The 16,591-nt window shown below is 40.0% G+C and overlaps 1 long non-coding RNA gene across 2 annotated transcripts in view; it reads right to left on the bottom strand.

Moving 5' to 3' along the window:
• The window catches only part of LOC128777655 (uncharacterized), a 118,773-nt gene extending 103,119 nt beyond the window's left edge, over window positions 1–15,654 (bottom strand). For both annotated transcript variants that reach the window (XR_008422913.1, XR_008422914.1), the window contains exons 1-2: window positions 15,169–15,654; window positions 7,489–7,576 (exon numbers count right to left, since the gene is read on the bottom strand). This is a non-coding gene — a long non-coding RNA (uncharacterized LOC128777655). The remainder of the gene's footprint in view (window positions 1–7,488; window positions 7,577–15,168) is intronic.
• Window positions 15,655–16,591: the final 937 nt, after the last annotated feature.

Here is a 16,591-nt window from a genome sequence, read left to right as displayed (position 1 = left end):
AACTACGTGGATGGAACTGGAGGGTATTATGCTAAGTGAAATTAAGTCAGTCAGAGAAAGACAAAAATCATATGACGTCACTCATATGAGGACTTTGAGACACAAAACAGATGAACATAAGGGAAGGGAAACAAAAATAATACAAAAACGGGGAGGGGGACAAAACAGAAGAGACTCATAAATATGGAGAACAAACTGAGGGTTACTGGAGAGGTTGTGGGAGGGGGGATGGGCTAAATGGGTAAGGGGCATTAAGAAATCTACTCCTGAAATCATTGTTTCATTATATGCTAACTAATTTGGATGTAAATTAAAAAAAAAAAAAGACATCAGTGTGGATAATAAGCTAATATGTAAGTATGAATATCGTGTATCTAATTTAAAAATAAACAGGATATACAAAACTGAAAAAAAAATTTTTTTAGTATTTATTTATTTTTGAGAAACAGACAGACTGTGAGTGAGGGAGGGGTAGAGAGAGAGGGAGGCACAGAATCCGAAGCAGGCTCCAGGCTCTGTGCCTTCAGCAGAGAGCCCGATGCGAGGCTCGAACCCACAAACCACAAGATCACGACCTGAGCTGAAGTCGGATGCTTAACCAACGGAGCCACCCAGGCGCCCCACTTATGGGAAGCCTTTAAAGAAACATTAGGTTAAAAATAAATCTTCTCAGGGGCAGTTGACCTTTTAGTTGACTCTTGATTTCAACTCAGGTCACAATCTGACAGTTTGTGGGCTCGAGCCCCACGTCGGGCTCTGTGGGGATAGTGCAGAGCCTGCTTGGGATTCTCTCTCTCTCTCTGCCCCTCCCACTAGCTCTTTCTCTCTCTCAAAAATGAATAATAAATAAACATTACAAAATAAATCTCCTGAAATTCTATCAACATACATATTACTCACTTTGAATATGAATTAAATTTGAGAAATTTTAACCTTATAAGAGTCTATTTTTCCAATTTCTTGTGATTCAGACTTATGGAATTATGTTATATTTCTTTCACTCAGATTCATTATTCAACTTGAAGTCACCTTTAAGAGAAAGAGGCAGCGACAAGAGTGACACTGTAGGAAGAAGCTGAAATTTTGGGGAGTGGGACCAATCAGAAGTCTTGGTTTCTGATCTTTATTCTGTTACTAACCAGTTAAATTTAGGCAAATCACCTACTATTTCTGGCCTTCAATCCTACAGTAACCCATTTGCAAGCAACAGGGACTATAATGTACAGCATGCTAGCTATAGTTAATAACGCGTTAAGAGACTAAATCTTAAACGGCCTCATCACACACACAAAAAATTTCATTACTATGTATGGTGACAGATGGTAACTAGACTTATTATGGTGATCATTTTGTAGTGTATACAAATATTGAATCATCATGTTGTACACATGAAACTAATATGTTATACCTCAGTAAAAAAAGAAATAGAAAATAAAACAATCGGAGAAAGATAAAACAATAGATTCTCTCGGAATAATTTGCACAACATATAATGAAGACATCTCTAACTCTATACCTAAAGATGTAAAGGAGACCTGAAAACAGAGACCTGTGATGTTCCTGAAGGGTAAAGTCAATATTATAAAAAATGTCAATTTTACACAAATTGATTTTCAATTTGTATAACTTTACATAATCCCATCAAATATGTAGACAGAAAATGTTTCTGGAATTAAAAGGTTGTTCCCAAATTTCATTTGGAAGAATAAATGACTAAGAAAATTGACTTTTTAAAACAAAAGAACAAATATCCCTACCAGCTATCAAAATACATCACAAAGTTATACTAATTAAAAAAATAGGGGTGCCTGGGTGGTGCAGTCAGTTGAGCATCTGACTCTTGACGTCAGCTCAGGTCATGATCTCAAAGGTTCATGAGATCAAGCCCCACATCGGGCTTTGCAGTGACACCGTGGAGCCTGCTTGGGATTCTCTATCTCCCTCTCTCTCTGTCCCTCCCCTGCCTCACACTACCTTTCAAAATAAGTTCCAATTGAATTAATAATCACAACATTTTTAAAAATATAACAAACACGAAAAAAATATATACGTAATTTTAAGGGAGCAAAGTCATTCCTAAATAAGACAGAAGACCCAGAAGCCATAAGGAAAACAACAGACAGAAACTAAACTTTTATGCACAACAAAAGGCCACAAACTAAGTTAAAAGAGGTGACAGACTGGAAGAAAATATCTGCAACATATAACAGTAAGGAGGTGGGGCACCTGGGTGGCTCAGTGAGTTAACCATCCCATGCTTGATTTCAGCTCAGGCCATGATCTCACGGGTTCGCGAGTTCGAGCCCTGTTATCAGGCTCTGCGCTCACAGTACGGAGTCTGCTTGGGATTCTCTCTCTGCCCTTCTCCCAACTGCATACATGTGCTCTCTCTATATACATCTAAAAATAAATAAACTTAAACAGAAAGGGGGTAAATTGCTATAATATGTAAAGAGTATAAAGCTCCTTCAAATCAAAAATAAAAAAGTCTGATATAATTAGGTAAAAGAGTAAGAATGAACAAAAGAAAAAAAAATGATAAAAAATGTGAAACAACACTGATCTTACTAGTTATTTCCCATCAAATTACAAAACACCGAACAACCGATATTATGCAGTTTTCACAAGGAAATGGGGAACCAGGCGTTTTCATCACTGCTCACCTGACTATAAAACAATCACATTTTTATAGGTCAATTCAGCAACATCATCAATATGCTATAGATTCTGATAACAAATCATAACCTTTGATGAAACAATATTACTTTGACAATCCATCCTGCAAAAATACCTACACACCTGGACAAATGTATATATGAGTATTAATAATATCATAGAGAAAAATTTAACACAGCTTACATATTCATCCGTAGGAAGAATTACTAAATACATTTTAAAAGTTCTATATGAACTCTGAAACGTGATGTGGTGGCTAAGAAGAATGAGGTTTTTTCTTGGGCCGCCTGGGTGGCTCAGTTGGTTGAGCATCTACTCTTGATTTTGGCTCAGGTCATGATCCCGGGGTCCTTGGATCTAGCCCTATGTGGGGCTCTGCACTGAGCACAGAGCCTGCGTAAGATTCTCTCTCTCTCCCCCTCCACACACTCCCTTGCTCTCTCTCTCTCTCTCTTTAAAAAAAAAAAAAAATGAGGTTTTTCTATTTGTACTCTTAGGGGAATTCTTCAAGATACAAAGTTTTAAAAAGAAGCCACAAAATAGAATACAAAGACTATACAGAATAATTTCATTCACGGTACTTGTAAAACTCATGTACGTATCTGTGTGTGAGCATGAAAATGAACAGGAAAAAAAAAGCTCAGAAAGATACAGCACGACCAGCTAACAGAAGGTAGAGGAATTTCTAAAAGAAGGAATAATGAAAGGGAATATTTATATTCTTTCGCTTGTTAAAAATTGTAGCAAGCAGGTATACCTTTTCTCATTAAAAATTTTTATGGATGTTATGCTAAGTGACATAAGTCCTACAGAGAAAGACAGATACCATATGTTTTCACTCTTATGTGGATCCTGAGAAACTTAACAGAAGACCATGGGGGAGGGGAAAGGAAAAAAAAGTTAGAGAGGGAGGGAGCCAAAGCATAAGAGACTCTTAAAAACTGAGAACAAACTGAGGGTTGATGGGGGGTGGGAGGAGGGGGAGGGTCGGTGATGGGCATTGAGGAAGGCACTTGTTGGGATGAGCACTGGGTGCTGTATGGAAACCAATTTGACAATAAATTTCATATTAAAAAAAAATTTTATGGAAAAATAGGAGTTACCAAGTGTAGTATTTTTATTAACATAGCTCCCACCTTATGCAGAGCTACTTGGTCATATATTAAACCTGCAGTGACAAAGTCTAGAGTTTTCTTTTGTGACACATTCATTTCTTTTCCTTATTTTTCATATTTATGTGAATAGCTCTAGTTTTTATAAGGTTAAACTAATACAGAAGCTTAACTTCTAATACTGAAACCTATAACACTGAGTACAGGCCTCACCTAAAAGGCTGTATTTCTTCCTAGAGGAAACAACAGCTCCAGAGGGCCACTACCGCTATGACACCTTCGGGACAGCCATGCTCTGGGCTGGACATCAACCCTGAATCACGTGACACTGGTGCCTCTGCAATACAGAGAACAAGATTTGAAACTGATATCCAATCTTCTACGAAATTCCAAGGTTGTTGCTCTGTAAGGGAAAGGGAATGTTTAAACCCAGTTACCAGGCCTCTGAGATCACTTTTTGCTACGTATTTGCAGGGCACTCTAGGGAAAATTGCTTCACCTTCCCCGGCCTCGGTATCTCTCCCATCATTGAAATGGTATCAGCGCTGACCTCACAGAGCTTGGACCCAAAGCTAAGTGTATTTGATTCCAGAACTCTTAACTGCTCCACTAGACAGAGCCCTGCCTCCGGCCATATTCACACATTTCACATTTTGTAATCATGATGACAGTCATAATCACCGTGAGGATTGCAATTGTTGAAAAATTATCTCTTTTTAATATTTTTTTTTTCTCAAGACTGGAAGAAAAAACATGCAAAAATAAAATTTGCATAAGGATAACAAAATATTGCCCAAAGAAATCCAGGGTACAAATAAAGTTAACAGATTGCTGCTAACAAGATTTTTAATTGGCTCTCAGGGAAAAAAAAAAAAAAAAAAAAAGGAGCGAGAGAGAGAACCTGAAGAAAGCTCATTATTCTTTCTGGACTTTCTATGAGGAGGGTGGGATTTTAAAAAGACTAATGGTGCATATTTTTCTAATTGTCCTTTACCCTGACTCTCTCTGCTGGCTTTCCCAACGAAGACCGGATGAGATGTCCAAGGAGAGAGGACAAAACCACCACTTATATTAAACAACTCTGGTTTGTAGGATATTTAAGGAAAAGCATAGATTAAGAAAAGATAGAAGGAAAGCAAAATGTGGGGATATGGCATTTGCTTAATCATGTAGAAGTCTAAACATTAATTAAAATTGACATTAATTAAGAAATATAATCCCACTTGCTTCATGAGAGCCGTTGGCTGGCTGGAAGAAAAAGACAACTACTCACATGGAATCGCCCATTCTACTACAGGCCTTCTAGGGCCTTCTGTAGTCTCTTGTCAGCTTCTCCCTTTGGGAATTCTGGGAATTCTCCCTTGGGAATTCTGCCCAAGGGAGAGGTTGAGAAATGGCGGGTTCACTGCAAATCCTTACTTTACAAATAAGTACTTAACAACTGTTCCGCTGATAGACGCTTTGATTATTTATTTTACTTCCAAATCTATTCAGGGGTTTTTTACCAAATCCTCTTTTTCCAAGATGAAAAGAAAACCCAGTATTTATTGAGAGCTTACTTACTAGGTGCCACCTCTAGCTGTCACACGTGTTACCTCAGAATATTCATTGTCTCTCCTATTTTTGTTCAAATCTCAACAGAAAACTTCTTACAAAGCACACCTTAAAACAACGATGATAATAAGACATTATCTTAACAACTCTTTAAGAGAGGAATTTTGATCCACATCTTACAAAGGAGGAAACTTGGGTTCAGGAAACTGAGTCAACTGTGGAAGGTCACAACATAGCTACCAACAGAACCTGAAATTGAACTCTTGTCCTCAAATCCCGTAGTCCTACTACACCACAGCTGTTTCATGCTGGGAGTGGTAAATTCTCTAAAGACAAGTAGTAATTTTAGAGACAGCCAAAGGCACGGTGAATAAACCTGTATTTTGAAACTTAATTGAATACTGAAATGTTTAATGTACCTAGAAGGTGTTAGTGTTATTAAAGTCAGTGATCAAAGTGGGTGATAGAGTACAGTAATAAAAATCATCATCATATAGTATAATTATGAAGTATTAAGACAGAGTTAGTTTCTCATGTGGCTTATAAGGTCCACCCCAAAGAGAAATTTTCCCCAGACTGATCTGAAGATTGGCATTGGTCTGATGGCTTCTGATAAAGTGATAAAGTGAACTGCTTGTTCCTATAAGTGCTAATATAATGACAACGGAAATCAATATTTTTAAAAATTTTTTTCAGTGTTTATTTATTTTTGAGAGAGAGAAAGAGAGAGAGAAAGACAGAGTGTGAGCGGGGGAGGGGAGAGAAAGAGGGAGACAGAACCCAAAGCAGGTTCCAGGTTCTGAGCTGTCAGCACAGAACCTGACGCGAGGCTCTAATGCATGGATAGCAAGATCATGACCTGAGTCAAAGTTGGGACGCTCAACCCGCTGAGCCACCCAGGTGCCCCTAGAAATCAATATTCTTAACTTCATATTTTATCCTGTTTATGCATAACCATACACTCATAATTATATTATATATTATAATATATAATGTACTATATAAACAGTATCTTATATAACATATGTGTGTATATAATATGCAATATAATACATAACCATACAATGACATTAACTACATTTTAATATGTTTCATGAAATAGTCCTGACGACTAATTAAGGGCTTAATAAGTTCTTACATAAGAATTAAATGAAAAAATATGGAAAAACAATATAGGCAGATATTTGCCTATATTGTGTCAAGTTTTTACTGTTTTCCCTTACTAAATTGAATGAGTATTTTGATTGTGTCAATAAAAAGACAAATTGAAAATCAAATTATTTTTTAAAGAGTAGTGACAATGTCTACATTAAAAAAAATTTTTTAAAAAGGGGTGCCTGGGTGGCTCAGTCAGTTGAGCATCCAACTTCAGCTCAGGTCATGATCTCCCAGCTCCTGAGTTTAAGCCCTGCATCAGGCTCTGGGCTGACAGCTCAGAGCCTGGAGCCTGCTTTGAATTCTGTGTCTCCCTGTCTCTCTGCTCCTCCCCTACTCACACTCTGTCTCTCTCTCCCTCAAAAATAAATAAACATCAAAAAACAAAGTAATGACAATATCTACAATATAACAGTTCTTTGTTTGCTTATTATAGGGTACTCTCAAAACATCACAATGATAATAATACAGATTCTGTAACTTCAAAAGCCACAGGTATTTTTTGCATCTGGTGAAAAGAATATAAAACAAATGTAGAGAAAATCACTATCTCTTTTAGTCAATTAATGGACAGAGTATAGTTTAAACTCACTAGAAATACTTAGGACATTTAAAATACAGTGGGAAAAAAACAAGAGGCCCAGCCAAAAAAAAGTGTTAGTATGAGAAAATGAAATGCTGAGAACATGAAAAAATATTTTGAGGGGCGCTTGAGTCGGTTGGGCATCTGACTTCGGCTCAGGTCATGATCTTGCGGTCCGTGAGTTCCAGCCCCGCGTCGGGCTCTGTGCTGACAGCTCAGAGCCTGGAGCCTGTTTCGGATTCTGTGTCTCCCTCTCTCTCTGACCCTCCCCCGTTCATGCTGTCTGTCCCTGTCTCCAAAATAAATAAACGTTAAAAAAATTAAAAAAAAAAAAAAGAAAAAATATTTTGATCAAGAAGAAAAAACCTGTCTTAGCTACACAATCGGGAGGAAATGTCTATTACTTACCAATTGCTATTTTTTCTTCTCTACCTCTTGGGGGACATTTTGCCCCTCCCGGTGCAACTACTGCTGTAGCTGAGTCAAATGCACAAACCTGGAAAAGGACATAGAAAGTTCAAAATTACGATTCTCTCCTCAGCAGAAAGGGAGATCAGTTCACAGTCCCCTTGAGACCTGCTCCTTTTTAACGCCTAAGGCAAGAAGCTGGTAGGGAACTGGTTTCTTAAATTGTTTGAAATTATGAAGTATCATTAAGTTCTTCAATCTTCTCTCTATAAAGTACATTAAATGGGGCTATACTAAGATCTTGTAATTACTAGTTCTTTGCCAGGAGGCAGATAAAACAATTGTAAGGGACAGCTTAATATATTGCTACTCAGTGACCCAAACTAGCCTCTGCCTAGAGATTAGAGGGACATGGGGCGCCTGGGTGTCTCAGTTGGTTAAGCATCCCACTTCGGCTCAGGTCATGATCTCGCGGTCTGTGAGTTCCAGCCCCGCGTCGGGCTCTGTGCTGACAGCTCAGAGCCTGGAGCCTGTTTCAAATTCTGTGTCTCCCTCTCTCCCTGCCTCTCCCCCACTCACACTCTATCTTTCTGTTTCTCTCAAAAATAAATAAACATTAAAAAATTTTTAAAAAGAGAGATTATATGGACAGAATCTTGCCGATTTTTGATCAAGGGAGTTACAGGGGAGATGACTGTGGCATAGAAGGCCCTGGAGCAGGCAGAGACTACCTACGAGGTAATTCAGACAAAAGAATCAAGAACCTTGAGCTTCGATTTTAGTTTGAAACTGAGAAGGGAGAAAATACCAGAGATGTTTGAAAGAAAAAAAAGCAACATAACTTGACAAGAATGATCCATGAGGTGTTCTGGGCTACAGTAAATGATAGAGTGAGAATTCCAGTCCTCTCTTTGCTATTTAACTATTTTTATATTTTGCAAAGTCAAATCAATGGTAATTTGAGTGGGAGAAAAGGCAACACAAGGGATCACGTGTTTAAAAAGATGGGAAAGAAAGATGGTGGCTAGGGAAAGACAGGTTTACAGGTTGCCCAAACAAGCAAAAATGTCAAGCTTTTAGTTTGTTAGGTAATTTTTTGTTTTAGTTTTTACTTCTTTTTTTTAATTTTTTTTTTTAACATTTATTCATTTTTGAGAGTGAGAAAGACAGAGCATGAGTGGGGGAGGGGCAGAGAGAGAGGGAGACACAGAATCTGAAGCAGGATCCAGGCTCTGAGCTGTCAGCACAGAGCCAGAAGCAGGGCTCGAACTCACGGACTGCGAGATCATGACCTGAGCCAAAGTCGGACGCTCACCCAACTAAGCCACCCAGGCGCCCGTTTTAGTTTTTATTTCTAATTGGTAGTAGAGTGTTTAGCCATACTGAACCCTTCTGAGGTCTTATATCTGGTTCTGTTCTTTGCCTGGAAAATGTGGGAGAGGAATGATTCAAAAATGCCTCCAAGAAACCTAATGAAATTCTTTCAGAACGTGATGCTAATTTTGATGGAAAAATGATAACCTCAATTTGAGGCGGGGGTAAGAAATATACACACGGCAATGCCCAGCTCAGTAAGGGGGCAGCAGAAAATGAAGATCTGAGATTTGCGTTAGCTGTTAGGACAGGAAATGCTGACTGTAGTCTCATCGGCATAGAAGCAGTATTTGAAGCAATGAGAATAAAACTCAAAATCGATTACAAACATGCCGTGACTATCTTTTTTATTAAATATCAAAGTGGGATAGGAGTAGAAGGCATATGCCCCTCGAGGGCAGAGACAGCAGGATGGGGCAGTGAGAAAGTCGACCCGTCCCTGCAGACCACAGGCACTGACTGATCTGGCCAGTTAAAGACAGGAGGACTTCAAGCAAATTATGTAACTCTCTTATAAGAGTGGATTAACTTAGTTGGTATTTGAATTTACTGTAGGTATTAAATGAAATAATATATGCAAAACTGCTTTAACTTTAAAAATTTACACCTACAACCAAAATGTAAATCAAATTCCAACTGTGTCCTTAATGGAAGAATGCCTCATTGTCATCACCCCTCCATTTCCTGCTGAGATTCGCTTCCTTCCCAGGCACCCTTACCATCTTCCCAGAGCGACACTGTGAAGGTCTGTCTGTACCTTCTCACCTCTAATCTCATGTCCCAGCCACACGTCTCATGTGGATTTCCTTCCCAACTGTAACTTCCTCTCTGTAGTTCGACACTCTTTTACCTACATTCCAAGTGACTTCACTCCCTTAAGCAGCACACACACTTTTGTCCCTAGGGAAGGTAGAGGTAAATTCTGGGTGCAACCTAACCATGTTTTTATTCAATTACACACAATCTAATTTGTGGTGACTGTATTCTGGATAAAGTTACCAAGTATGTTTCCAGGGTCAAGAATCTGACCTGAGATTCTGTGTGTGTGTGTGTGTGTGTGTTTCTTTAAATGCAAATTCTCATTTTATGGATGTGGCCCTAGATACTTCTCTCGGGATGCATAAATAAAGTTTCATATTCTTTGGTTAATTTTTAGTGTCTCGGGCATTTTTGTAGCCTCCAAGAGAACTGGAAACGTCCCATAAAATTCTTATTCTCTCTAAGGCAGCATGGTATCCAGGGAAACAGTGTCACAGGCTTTGGAACTACCAAGAGCTGGATACAGAACCCAGCCCAGACCACTTATGAGCAGCAAAAACTCCAGCCTGTTATGTAACGCCTGGAGGACTTGGTTTGGAATACGATGGAAATAATGGTTTCTACCTTGTAAGATTACCTTGGGGATTCAATGAGGCAGAGTAGGCAAAGCACTACCCAGTGCCTGGTTTAAAGTAGATACTTAATAACTATCTGTTGAGCAAACGAGTGTCAGTGACCTTCTCAGTCAGCCCATCCGAAAGCCTAACAGTGTGCTGAACATACTTGAAAGATCCATCCAACTGGAGCAGACCTAACAGGTCTGGTTTAGCAGCAGCTTAATAAAAACTTGTCCATTTACAGATTGCAACAAGTGATTTATAATGGTTAAACGTACCCTTTAAAAAAAAAACACATGACATTATCGTTTGGAATAAAAATAAATGTTTGATATAACTCTATAATTTCAAGAAACACACAGTTCAATTACCTCATTCTAGGCAGGAAGTTAATCTACTTTTTAATATCAGAAAGTATTTATGGCTTTCAAATAACAATGAAAAATTATGCTTTGCATGGTTCCTACGCTATCACGCCTGAAAAGTCAACTTTTTTCCATATGAATTTTATACTGTCACTTCTGGTCGGCCAATTAATTAGGTAATTCTGTAAGACTAGAAACCTGATCTTTTTAATGTAAACTTTGATTGCTCTCTGTTAGTTGTCTGTTACCTTTGGAAACAAAGAGGAGATGGTAATTATCTCCCTCTCCCAACTCTGTTCTTTCATGAGATGATATGGAAAGTTTTCGGCCTACCCCTGGAGAGTAAATATTACAAATTCTAGGAAATGCTACTGTAGAAAAGCTTTGAGAATTTCTGGAGAAAACTTTTCCTTTAAAATTTTAATTTTTCCTGCTTTTTGTTTACCCTTCTATAATCTAGAATGTATCCCACCCTTTGGTAACTTTTTCAAATATAAAATCTTATGCTAATTGAACTGAGAGGCCTGAAGAGCAGTGACTAAAAATATACTCACACTTATAGTGGTTTTGTAGTAATCACCTATGTATCTGGAAGGCATTCAACATTCCAGAAACTTCATTCCTATTGTACAGGTATTAGTCCTTGAGTCTCCAGATCAGATAACCAGTGGCACTGATGTTTCCTGACTATGCAAGAATCTTTCTATTTGAGTGGTATTGGACAGTTAATAAGGAGCACTAAAACAAAGCCTAAAGTTAAAGAAAGTTTCAGTATTCGGTACAAATGAAAAAAATTAATAAAGCTCCTACTACATACAAAAATATTTGATCCCACTGCAATGTTACAACCAATTGAGACCTTATGAGAGTCCTAAAATCAGACATCCCTCAATAGACAATGGCTAACACACTAGCGGTATTTCACTTTTCAAACTTGCTGAGCATCAATTTCCAAATCTGTAAAATGGAGATAACAATATGAGTCCATGGGGTTTGTAGTTAGAGTGAAACACAAGCCTAGCATAGGCTCACACAGTGCAGTGCCTGGCACACAGTAAATTCTCTTCCCTTTCTCTTTAAGTTTATACACATCTGCATGAAATCATATAGGATTAACTGTAATGGAGCATTATGAGCTCTGAGTCATTTTAATCCATATTTTACTTCTGTGCAGCTATTGACTGTATGGGTGCAACACAATTTGGACATAGGCTGAGAAAGTGAATGGCTGGTGATTTTAAAGAGGATTGTAATGGACACTATCGTTCAGTTAAATCATCATATGAGAAAGCTTGATATGCTGATGAGGCATCAGTAGGATTTATCAACCTCAAATGGGCACTCATGATTGCTCTGAAGTCTTACTGTGCCCCCAAATCTCAATCAATCATCATTCCATACCTTCTGTAACACAATTAAACTCCAACTCTCCCTCACTCTTAGCTAATGACTCCAAAGACAAACAGAAACCATCAGAAGGGAATTCTCCCATTTTTCCTTCTAGTAAATCTCTTCTTTCCCTTTTTAAGGAAAGGAACAGGGTCTCTCGAAAGCCAGTTTCTCAGCATGTGCCCTGTATCTCCATCTCCTCCTGTATTCTTAGGGAACCTCATCCCATTCATTACTCCTTTTCTCGCTTATATCTTACATATATCTACCTAGAGTAGAAAGGTCTACTGCATTAATTTCCGGAGCAGTCAACTTTGCTCTAATATCTTCCATTCAAGACAACACAACCCAAAACAAAAAAGCAGTATAGCATCCTTTCTAGCTACTACCCTGTCTCTCCACACTCTACCCCGTCAAATTTCATAAAGAAAGGGCCATTTATGCTGTCATCTTCTTCACCTACCATTTACTCGTCAACACTGAATCGGGATTCCATTCTCAACATACTGTAAAAGCTTCTCTGGGGCCTGTTACTCATAACTTCTGTATTCTGTATACAGAATCCTGTTCTAAAGCCAGCCACATCCAATGGAAACTTTTCAGTCTTTATTTTATTTGACTTCTCACCAGCATTTTACAAAACTAACCACTACTCTTTGAAACACAATCTCCATTGATTTTTCCTGACGCCACATTTTCCTGGTTTTCTGTCTACTCCTTGGGGGTTCCTTCGCAGTCTTCTTTGCCAGCTAGGCTCTTTTTCTACCCAATCTCTCTCTCTCTCTCTCTCTCTTTTTTTCTATTCATTGTTTTATTATTTTATTTTATGTTATACTATCAAATTCTTTTTTTTTTTTTTTTTTTTTTTTTTTTTTAGCTCTTTTGAGATATAACTGGCTAATCTCTACCCAGCCTCTTAAAGAGGTTACTCAGGGTGTGATTCTGGAATCTCTTGCTTTTCGCATGTTCTCAGACTTGACTTCAGAAAATATTTATATATGGAATGGCCACAAATCTATATACATTTATATTCCAAACCAGTCTTTGAGCTCCAGATTCTTATATCTGCACATTTAATTTTTCCACTAAGATGTTTTATGAGCATGTCAAAATATGTCCAAACTAATCACTTGAGCTTCCTCCCAAACCCATTTGAACCCTTCCCTCCTCAGGAGCTTTGCTATTTTGTCCATCTGAACAAAACTCTCCAACTCTTTACCTAAGTAATGCCTACTTTCCCTTAGGTTTCCACTGACATGTCACTGCTTTTTTTTTTTTTTTACATTAAAAAAAATGTTCATTTATTTTTAAGAGAGAGCAGGGGAGGGGCAGAGAGAGACATGACAGAGGATCCTAAGCAGGCTCTATACTGACAGCAGAAAGCTGGATATGGGGCTCAAACTCACAAACCATGAGATTGTGAACTGAGCCGGAGTTAGACGCTAAACCGACTAAGCCACCCAAATGCCCCTTCAACATTTTTTTTAGTATGTTTTATTTTAGAGAGAGAGAGAGAGAGCACACACATGCGGGAGAGAGACAGAGGGGGAGAGAGAGAGAGGGAGAGAGAGAGAGAGAGCGAGCACACACATGCGGGAGAGGGACAGAGGGGGAGAGAGAGAGAGGGAGAGAGAGAGAGAGAGAGAGAGTGAGTCTTAAAGGGGCTCCACGCTCAGTGCCCAACCGGATGCAAGGCTCAATTCCAGGACCCTGGAATCATGACCTGAACAAAAACCATGGAACACTAAGCCGTTCAACCGACTGAGCCACTCAAGTGTCCCTAAATGTCACTGTTTTAAAAGGGCCTTCTTTAACTCTCCTAACTAAATTAGACTATCCTATAGCACCCTGCATCTCCCTTCAGAGCACATATGACCACTCACAGTTATAAACTGATTTGCAATCTCAGTGTTAGATTCTGCCATTTCCCTTACTTTTCTCTGGCTCCCCCCTCCTCACGACACTTCCATGCTTCTAACATTCCATATAATTTGCTTATTTATAGTTATGAAGTTTTGTTTTTCTCTCCACTCTGGCATGTAAGGTGCGTAAAGATTTCTTGTCTCTTTTGTTCCCTGATACGTTCCAAATGTCCGGCACATGCTAGAAATTCAATAAATATCTGTTGAATGAATGAGAGACTATGTCTGTTTTGCTACTCACTATATTCCAAACTAATCAATTGCAATGGAATTGAAGTTCAGGTACTATAAAATCTAGGATGAAATATGGAGCACAACACCATAAACACAGTAGGATCTCATGCCCTGTGAATAAATGAAAGCTTTCGAATGAAAAAGGCATAGTTAATTTGGAATCTAGACAACGGTCCTCTTTACTATTTTTTGTTTGTTTTAGCACACAATCTTTTGTTCTCTTTCTCCACATTCTAAGAAGTTTTAAGAGATAATAATATGAAGCCAGAGCTCCATGAGAGGAAAGACCATGCCCTTGTCCTTCTGGTGTCAGCTGATGTCTAGCCCTCTTCCTGGTACTTAGCAGCAGCTGAATAAATAAATAAAATAGGAACCAATGAGGGGAACTACCCAGTGAATATGTGCCATCAGGTGAAGGCCAGACAGCACCAGGCAGCAGTGGAAGAAGCTGGGGACTTGGAATCAAGGGGGTGAGCTCCATTGCTGTGTCTACCTTCTGACAAAATCTCGCAACTTCCATAGGCCTGGTTTTTCACCTGGTGGGGGGGATGAAACTAGACGATCTACTAAAATGTAAGCTCCCTGAGGCTAGGGACCGCATCTGTCTTGTTCACTGATGTGAAAACAAGGCCTAGATCGGTATGTGTGGCACAGAGTAAGACCCCCAAGAATTTGTGTAAATATCTCTAAACATTCCTTCCAGTGCTAACAATTCAAGGGAAAAATAACTTTGAGGTATTCTAAATAAACATTTCTTTTGGTAGAATCATATACAGATTACCATCATCTTAGAAATAAAGAGCCTAGTCCCTGGTGAAAAAAATACAAAAAAAAAAAAAAAATCTGTTTCCTCTCGGTGAGTTGGTTACGGGGATTTACCTGTTTTACATTTTCACCGTGCATTCTGGGGTTCTTTAATTATATTTAGATAAATAATCATATTTGTACACTTAGCGTTTGATCTGGAACCTTTAGCTCTGGGCGCGAGAACACCCAACTCCTGAGGGACTGTATACTCACAACTGTGCAACTTGTACTGGTTCCAGTCTTGCTGGCGGTCCTTCCCTGCCATTATGTAGTTTCCGAGGCAGGATGGGCTCTTGCCATTTCTCAGCCCTTTCCTTCCTCACCCATCCTCTGCCTTCACCCCTCTCTCCCATTCGATGCTTTCCCCTTGGCTGGCCCGACGCAGGGAGAGGTCAGGAGAAACTGCCCCAGCGCTCAGCGCCCGGGGCAGCCGCAAACCGCCTCCCCCAGCCAGTTACTGCGGACCGCCGGCTCTCCGAACTACGCTCTACACGCGCTTTCGTATCGAAAGGAAATCGTGTTTTCTACCGTAAACTAGGGACCGCTGGTGGGGCGAGAATCTCTGCGTCTACACTTATTTTCTAGCCCCGGAGCGGCTGCGGGAATTGATTGGTTCCCTCGCGCCCCGACGCTTGGGGTCCCCCCGCGCTCCGCCTGGACCCCGCCCCCTCGCGCGGCCATCTGCTACGCTGTCTGTCTGACTGTCTCTCGCTCGGCCTCTCTTTCCCCTCCACCACTCCCTGACCACCCCCCGGCTCCGCCCCTTTCCCCTCCCCCCGTCCGGGGCTCCGAATCTTTCGTGGCCGTTGCCAGGGAGACAAGCCGATACCAGGCAAATAGGCATTCGAGAAAGAAAAGGGGGGAAAGCTACACGGCAGTCTGGTAACAAAGGAGCAATAAAAGCAGCCCCCAAATGGAGGGCTGAGGACGCGTCTGCGAGAAAATCCGAAAGCGAGCTAGCAATCCCCCCAAGTTAAAACTAGGAGGGGGATGCAGAGGAAGGGGCATGATTCACGTTGGGGGTGGGGGCTAGCAACAACCTTAAATGAGCTTTTGGGAATCGCCTGGATGGTGGTTTTGGATCAGCCCAGCTGGGTTTTCAAGTTGGAACTCCGCTAATACAAGAAATTCGCGTCCACCTCGGCGGCTGGGGGCTTGGGCCAGGCCAGCGGGCTCCCTTAAGGGTGATAACATGTTTGGCAGGATACACTTCTACGGAAACGTCTTTCCATCAGCTCTGGGGAATATGACTTCGCGAGTGAATGATGCATCTGAAGGCAGTGGACAGTGAGAAGACGAAGCTTCGTGTAACGATGTACAGCTTGGTGATTTTCAAAGCAATACTTGAACAAAGAGTTATTGGCTTGAACCAACCATCTTTTTCACTCAAAGTGTGACCCATTTCCCTACAATAAGCAGAAAATAAAACTGAGAGATTTCCGAGCCAACACCAGGAGAAATGAACCATTCTCTCGACTGCTTCTCCTCTCCATAAGCAAAAGATTATTCATTTCAGGATTACTAACCGTAAACGAGAAAAGGGTCTGATGTGGAAACGAGTGAAAACTCTGGGAGCAAAAATGTAGGCGGTAGGAGAATGTTTATTAGGCTGTATCCTTGATTTTTGACCGCCTCC

The sequence above is a fragment of the Panthera pardus genome, unplaced genomic scaffold, assembly GCF_024362965.1.
Source record: "Panthera pardus isolate Hobbes unplaced genomic scaffold, ASM2436296v1 HiC_scaffold_17, whole genome shotgun sequence".
NCBI lineage: Eukaryota > Metazoa > Chordata > Mammalia > Carnivora > Felidae > Panthera > Panthera pardus.
Note: the sequence above shows the minus strand (reverse complement) of the source record. Positions and strands in the feature narration are given on the sequence as shown.